This window comes from Sorex araneus, chromosome 7 (genome assembly GCF_027595985.1).
Source record: "Sorex araneus isolate mSorAra2 chromosome 7, mSorAra2.pri, whole genome shotgun sequence".
Taxonomy (NCBI): domain Eukaryota; kingdom Metazoa; phylum Chordata; class Mammalia; order Eulipotyphla; family Soricidae; genus Sorex; species Sorex araneus.
In genome coordinates, this window is record NC_073308.1 from 4,390,210 (window position 1) to 4,398,760 (window position 8,551).

General features: G+C 42.1%; 1 protein-coding gene across 1 annotated transcript in view; it reads right to left on the reverse strand.

The window, feature by feature from the left end:
- LOC129406600 (pleckstrin homology domain-containing family M member 1-like) overlaps positions 1 to 8,283 on the reverse strand; it is a 60,369-nt gene extending 52,086 nt beyond the window's left edge. The window contains exon 1 of the transcript XR_008631095.1: positions 7,619 to 8,283. The gene's annotated coding sequence lies outside the window, so the exon portion shown is untranslated. The remainder of the gene's footprint in view (positions 1 to 7,618) is intronic.
- Positions 8,284 to 8,551: the final 268 nt, after the last annotated feature.

The following is an 8,551-nucleotide window of genomic DNA, read 5'->3' on the forward strand; positions in this document are numbered from 1 at the left end:
TTAGATCATGACAGCATTTGTCTATGACCATGATCTCATCTTATAGTTGAGTATTGTGGCACTTTGGCCTGGCCCATTTTGATGCCAGGGTAGCTCACAGCTTGCCCTGAGTCCATTCAGTTCCTCATATACACCCTGCTTTTGGGGTGCTAGGAACTAAGGGAAACTGAGTCAAGAAAGCAGATGCCCAGGAGTAAATATTATTGGAGTCAATCAACTCCCAAGCTACTAAGCTTAATATTAAATGTCTTCCTGTGTCCATACAAAAGGACATTGCTTTAAGGTAAACTAAGTTCCCTGCAGCAAGGCTGAAAGGACATACCCAATGTTATCCTACACTGTACTTCTCATTGGCTTCTGGAAGTTGGAAGCTGCCGGGGTTTTTAGGTGATGGGTGGAAAGATAACACTTGCCTCTGTCTGAGACACTCCAGTGAAGTTGGCCTGGCTTAAGGTCTAGAGACATCTCTGAAGAGAGCTTCCTGATCCAGAGATTCTTTCGTGTGTCCCTGGATCGTGGCCCTTGTTTCCATCTTCTCCAGAGGAATAAACTATTGGCATATGCCCTGCAGGGTATGCCCGCTTGACCGTAGGGCGCCTCACGAACAGCCCTAACTGCAGCTTTTAATCTCTTTCGAGATTTATGGGGCTCTGAAATACAGCAATAAATGAGCTTGTATAACTGAGACGAAGGTTGTTTGTGGGTGTGGCTCCCACATAACAAACTTTTGGCTGTTTAGTTTTGGTAAACTTGGCCCTAAGTTGTTGGGGTTCAACCACAAGTACAGTGTCAATTTTGGGGTATCAGAAAGCCAGAAGGGTCCATCTGGCTGCTGATACTCTCACCCCGCAGGTACAGGTTGACCTGCTGGTGGCACCATACCTCTGCTTGTTTATTTTTCTTAAGCTATGTTTAATTGAGGTGTAATTTTATTTTTAAAAAATATTTTTAAATTGAGATACTCAAGAATCACTTTTGGTGTCTCATGAATGCTGGGGATCAAACCCAGGTCGACTGTGTTCAAAGCAAATGCCATACCTTCAATACTATACTATTACTCTAGTCCCTGCTGTTTTTTTTTTAATAGTCTGGAAAAGTACTTTCAGATTTCCACATGTTATAACTGGCATTTTTATGATTATCTGGAAGCTGGAGAGATAGGATAGTGAGTTAGGTATTTGCCTTGCATGTGGCTAACCCTTGTTCAATCTTTGGCACTGTCTATGGTTCCCTGAGGCCTGCAAGGAATGATCCCTGAGCCCAGAGCCCAGAGCAACCCGAGTACCACCAGATATGACCCAAAAACAAAACTCAATTTTCTGAAGGCTGAAGTGAAAGTAGAGGGTAAGTAGAAAGTAAGGTACGTAAGGTAGTAGAAAGTAGAAAGTAAGGTACATGCTTTTCATGCATCACCTCCCAGTTGGATTCCCACCACCACAGAGTTCGAGCAACACCTCATCCATATTTCTCAGGAACTTTTTGAATAGCCGCACAATGACTTTGGCTGCCTCTTCTACATATTTAAATTAACTCCTTTACTCTGCACTTAATTCTCTGTGTTTCGATTCATAGGATCTTGCCTAGCCATCTAACCTAATGCCTCTGCCAATTGAAAAATAATAGTTGATGTTGACTGCAAGACAAACTACATTGTGACAGTGAATGTCCTACTAGTGGCACACACTGTGGTGAGTCTGAATTGCTTGCTGATAGCTTTTTGATTTGTTTCCTTTTTATTTTAATAACTGATGATCCATTTTAAACTGATTAAGTAGTTGCGTTGGTTTTATTCAGAGTTAAACTCCCTGTATTTCTAAGAACGATTTCCCTTGGTAAAAGTCAGAATCTCAGTCACGTCATTACCTTAGCAGTCTATGCATGACCTAAAGACTTAAGAGGAATGGAAGAAAGGGATGGAACGGGGGAGGGAGCTAACATTAATGGTCACAAATGAGTGCCACACTCTGGGCAAGGTGCTGATCCTCCAGATGAGAGCTCAGCCACAGAAGGCAGTTTGTAAACAAATTTTATACATAACAAATCTCAAGTGCCCTTTTCTTCACAGGACAGGTGTAGCTACTTTATTGCATGTGTTTTTGTAATTTTATAGGCAAGACAAGTCATACTGGCTTATGAAAGTTTTGCTTAGAACCTGAGAATTTCTGGTTTTCTAGGCAGAGGTTGCCACTTAACCCTTCTAATGATTCATGGGCTCCTTGGATTCTTAGACCATCCCCACCTCTGGGCCTTTTATGAATTTTAACCCTTTCATCTACGAAGCACTCAGGTGCCCTTTACTATCTTTCCACATAGTAAGTTTACTGATCTTAGCTTGAATACTTCCAAAATGTGCTTTTAGGGGCCCAGGAAAATAGACCAATGGGTTGCACCACATGCTTTTCATGTGGGAGGTATGCGTTCAACCCCCCGCAAAACAGTTTCCCAAGCACTGCTGGGAGTATCCTTTGGGTAGTAGTGAGTATGGTGCATGCATGCAACACACATACACATAAAACACACAAAAAAGTGTTTTCACGCCGGGATATTATGAATCTGATTTGCTATCAGCAATTGGGCACATCAGATCACTTAGCTTCTTACACAAATATAGTGTTATTTTTAAAAACATCTATTAACAAGTCTATCACTCCCTTATCAGAGGTGAGCATAACAGTCATTTATGAATCACCTTTCATAAGATGAACATCAAACTTGGGGATTTGTTGGGGGTGGCTGGGAGAAGAGTCGGACTAGAGAGAATGTATAGACTGTGGGGTCTCAGCATTTCAGCGGTGGTCCAGATGAAGTTCACTTTGTACATGAAGACCAATAGCATTGGTACTATTATAACCACATTACTCCAACTGCAATAGTTTTATTTAGAGAATAACCAAACCAAATAATCTAAATTCAGAATAAAATACTAATAACTTTTTTGTTTTAGGTGAGGAAAAGAAAAACTAAAAGTGTTAAATGTGCCTAATGCCTAGATCGCGTGTTCTCAGTCTGGGACTCTCTGCAAGTCCATGCTTCTTCCTCACTTCCCTTAACCCCCCCCCCTCCTAAACTTCACCACTACCAAAAGAACTCTTAATTCTTCAGTAAAGGTTGGTCACAGAGATAGTCTAGCAGCTAGGGCACTTGCCTTCCATATGGCAGACCTGGGTTGGATCCCTAGCATCCCAGATGGTCCCCAATTCCTGCCAGGAGTGATCTCTGAGCATAGAGACAGAAGTAACCCCTGAACATTTCTGGGTTTGTCCCCACTGCCCCCCAAAATAAACCCAACTACACAATGTTACACTTGACATTCAAGAAGTCAGAAACTTTATACAGTTCCCTAAGTAGCACTGTAGCACTGTCCTCCTGTTGTTCATCGATTTGCTCGAGTGGGCACCAGTAATGTTTCTGGAAGAGCTGGAAATAGTAGAAAGTAAATGAAGTCAAAATAGACATCTACAGAGTTCTTCCAAACATTTAAAGAGGACCTTTTGCCAGTCCTTCTCAAGCTTTTCCAGGAAATTGAAGAAACAGAAACCCTCCCAAACAGTTTCTATGAGGCTCATATCTCCCTAATACCAAAAGCAAACAAAGACACCACAAAAAAAGAAAACTACAGGCCAATATCCCTGATGAACACAGATGCGAAGATCCTCAACAAAATATTAGCAAATAGAATTCAACAACTCATCAAAAAGATCATACATCACGACCAAGTGGGATTCATCCCGGGGATGCAAGGATGGTTTAACATCCGGAAATCAATCAACATAATCCATCATATCAACAAAAGAAAAGATAAAAATCATATAATCATATCAATAGATGCAGAGAAAGCATTTGACAAGATCCAGCATCCATTTATGATGAAAACACTCGCCAAAATGGGTATAGAAGGGACCTTCCTCAATATAGTCAAAGCTATTTATCACAAGCCTATGGCAAGCATTGTCCTCAATGGGGAAAAACTAAGAGCCTTCCCTCTGAGAACAGGGACAAGACAAGGATGCCCACTCTCTCCACTTCTGTTCAATATAGTACTGGAAGTACTTGCAAGAGTGATTAGGCAAGAAAAAGATATTAAGGGCATTCAGGTAGGAAAGGAAGAAATCAAGCTCTCACTATTCGCAGATGATATGATACTATACCTAGAGAACCCTGAAACCTCTACCAAGAAACTCCTAGAAACAATAGAGTCGTAGAGTAAAGTTCAGGCTATAGAATCAATACCCAAAAGTCCATGGCTTTCCTATATGCAAATAATGAGAGAGAAGAAAGTGACCTGAGAAAAGCAATCACATTCACAATTGCGCCTCAAAAAATCAAATACCTCGGAATCAGCTTAACAAAGGAGGTAAAGGACTTGTATAATGAAAACTATAAAACACTACTTCAGGAAATAAAAGAAGACACAAGGAAATGGAAAGACATCCCCTGCTCATGGATTGGAAGAATTAATATTGTTAAAATGGCAATTCTCCCCAAAGTATTGTACAAATTCAATGCGATCCCTATAGGGATACCCTTGACATTCTTCAAAAAAATGGAGCAAGCGCTCCTGAAATTCATATGGAACAATAAGCCCCCACGAATAGCTAAAGCAATCCTTGGGAAAAAGAAAATGGAAGGAATCAACCTCCCAACTTCCAACTCTACTACAAAGCGGTAGTCATTAAAACAGCATGGTATTGGAACAAAGGCAGAGCTGCAGACCAATGGAATAGGGTTGAATACTCTGACATACACCCCCAAATATATGATCATCTAATCTTTGATAAGGGAGCAAGAAATGTGAAGTGGAGCAAGGAAAGCATGTTTAACAAATTGTGCTGGCAAAACTGGATAGCTATATGCAAAAAAAATGGGCTTAGAGTTCCATCTATCACCATGTACAAAAATCAGATCAAAATGGATTAAAGACCTCAACATCAGACCAGAATCCCTAAGGTACATTGAAGATAAGGTCGGCAAAACCCTCCACGACATTGAAGCCAAAGTTATCTTCAAAGCTGACACGCCACTGGCCAAGCAAGTGAAAACAAAGATAAATAAATGGGACTATCTCAAACTAAGAAGATTCTGCAACTCAAAAGAAACAATGACCAAAATATAAAGACAATCTACAGAATGGGAAAGGATATTTATGCAGTACCCATCCGATAAAGGGTTGATAACAAGAGTATACAATGCACTGGTTGAACTCCACAAGAAGAAAACTGCCAACCTGATCAAAAAATGGGGTGATGAAATGAACAGAAACTTTTCCAAAGAAGAAATCCAAATGGCTGAGAGGCACATGAGAAAATGTTCCACATCACTAATTATCAGAGAGATGCAGATCAAAACAACAATGAGATATCATCTCACACCACAGAGACTGGCCCACATCCCAAAAAACAAAAGCAACCAGTGTTGGCGTGGATGTGGGGAGAAAGGGACTCTCCTTCACTGCTGGTGGGAATGCCGACTGGTTCAGCCCTTTTGGAAAACAATATGGACGATTCTCAAAAAGTTAGAAATTGAGCTCCCATTTGACCCAGCAATACCACTCCTGGGAATATATCCCAGAGAGGCAAAAAGGTATAGTAGAGATGACATCTGCATTTCCATGTTCATTGCCGCTCTGTCTACAATAGCCACAAAAACCAGAGTGCCCGAAAACAGATGATTGGCTAAAGAAACTCTGGTATATTTATACAATGGAATACTACGTAGCTGTCAGAAAACATGAAGTCATGAAATTTGCATATAAGTGGATCAACATGGAAAGTATCATGCTGAGTGAAATGAATCAGAAAGAAAGAGACAGACATAGAAAGATCGCACTCATATGTGGAATATAAAGTAGCTGAGAGGTACAAGCTTACAATGTTGCGATTCCTGGCAGACATTTCTCTGAACTTAGTTACTAAAATACTAAAATACATAAATCCAAAACTATGCTGCTGCTAGTGCGGCCTCCTGACTTCATATCGCTTCATTCTCAGCAATGGAAAACAAATTACCAAATGCTTTCTTTTCAGCAGATCGACTTTAGGGGGGAGAAACTCCAAATCAATAATAGTAATTTTTTTTGTTTAAATATTGAATGTAATCAAAGTAAAGTGAAAGTAAAGTGAAATTTACCAGTTACACATGCGGGGTGGGGGGCTGAGGAGGTGGGGGGAAGGGGGGAGGTATATCGTGATTCTTGGTGGTGGAATATGTGCACTGGTGAAGGGATGGGTGTTTGAGCATTGTATAACTGAGACTTTAACCTGAACGCTTTGTAACTTTCCACATGGTGAATTAATAAAAGAATTAAAAAAAAATAAAAATAAAAAATAATAAAAAAGCAAAAAAAAACAAACAAAATAGACATCTACAAAGAGTTGTTTTCCGCAATTCTGGGAGCTCCAATATTATTTCAGGAGCCAGAGAGATAGTACAGTGGATAGGGGACTTGCCTTGCACACAGATGACTCGGGTTCCATTGCCAGCATCCCATATGGTTTCCCAAGCACCACCAGGAGTGAGTTCCTAAGCACAGAACCAGGAGCAAGCCCTGAATATCACCAAGTGTGGCCCCCAAACAAAACAAAACAGAATTATTTTTCTATATTTTCTCAACATTGCATATTAACATATATTCTGGCAAATCCATTAACCTATACTTAGACATCTGCCCAGATTCAACAATATGAGACTAAGGACTGATAAGCAAAAGAATTAGTGGGTAGGTGGAGGAAGCGTGTATTCAGATGAGGACCTGATTTCTGGAGGAATTTCTTCGTCTTCTTTGATGGTAACAAGAACATTAGCTCACAAAAAAGGTAGAGAAAAAAAGTCCTCTCTCTTCATATGGGGAGTACAGGATAAAGGTATGGGAATGTAAAAAGTCATAGTTGAGGGTCTGGAGAGATGTATAGTGGATAGGGTGCTTGCCTTTCATGCATTCAACACGGGTTCAATTCCCAGCATCCCATGTGGTTCCCCAGGCACCACCTAGAATCAATTCTGACAGCAGAGCCAGGAGTAACCCCTGAGCATGGCTAGAAATGGCCAATACATCAAACAAAAAACAAGTCATAGTTGATCTGTAAAGAGTCTAACTGAGCAGCAAATATTTGTCTTGAATACTGGGGACCTGGTCCTTGGACACCAGTGGAATAAACGTATGATTATCTTTTGTGTGTTTACTTGTTGGGGGCATACTCAGAGGTGCTCAAAGTTAACTCCTGACTTTGTGTTCAGGAGTCAGTCTTGGTAAGGCTTGAGGGACAGTATGGGTGCTGGGGATCAGACCCAGGTTGGCTGCGTACAAGATAAATACTTTATCTGCTCTTCTGTCACTCTGCCCCCCAGTGGGATAATCCTAAAGACATGCACTAAGCTTCATGCCCTATTTATTCTGAATAAATAGCAATGATCATTTCTTTGTTTCTCCTTTTGTTCTTGCCAATCATAAATGTAAACTTAGGGCTTCCCTGAGCTCCCCTTTCCCAATATGGCTCTTGTTTCCTGATTACTAATTTACTTGTCTGGAATTTATGTCTGTGCTCCCAAAATTATCCCCAGTTATCTTTCTTGATCAAAAGCAAGCTCTTTTTTTGATAGAGGAGGAAGAGTCCATAAGTACCACGAAAAGGGAGTTCATGAAGGTTTTACAGACTCGAAAGAAGAATACCAGCACCGAGCTGACCATTGAACCGGAGGAGGCCTCAGCATAGAGAAACAGCCTGTCCGTTCTCATGAATGAGCAGCTAGACTTAAGGAACATTGCCTGAAAGAGAAGGCTCAGGAGTCGGCCCCAAGAGAACCAAAAGAGCTTCCCTTGGCGGAACACCCAGGAAATGGGTGGAAAACTCCTTGAAAGAGGAGTCCTCCTCCATCCAGGAGCACGAGGCGTTGGATTCCACCACATGGAGCAGTTCTCCATGGGCAGCCCGTCTGCTGCCACTTCAAAAATCCCAGCCAACGCAAAAAACAAACCCAAAGACTTGAAAAACACGCTCCTTGGTTTGGAAGACGCAGATGCTCAAGTTCGGAACATGAAGTTTCCCAGCCCCGTGTCACACACTGGAAAAAATTACCGTTTTCATAAATCTTACTCTCGGCTTTGCCCAGAATGCCCAGAGCCAGAGTGAGTACAGAGACGAAGGAATCAGCACCCGAGAGGCCGGTGCGAGTCGCCAAGCGGCCTCCTTTCGCTGCGGTGAGAACCTCATCAAGTCCCCGCCAAGAGAGGAGTCTCTGTCTTGGAGAGGTCAGGACGAACCTTGGCTCCAGTCCTTTCACCCTTCACACTCACCTGCAGGAAAGAAGACCGCAGAAAGCACGCGTGCTGCAAATGGGGCGAACACCAGAGGCATCGCGCTGCCAGAGAAAACCGTCGGTAGCAAAGGCACCGCCCATGAGAAGGACGCCAGGATGCCCGGCAACCTCGTGCCGGCTGTCAAGCAGTCCAGCGAGACGCAGTGGGAATATCACAACGTGGCCACCGACATCGTCTCTGCCACACAGAAACCACACCCCGGAGACCAACTGGACATGCAACTCATCCAGCAGCTGT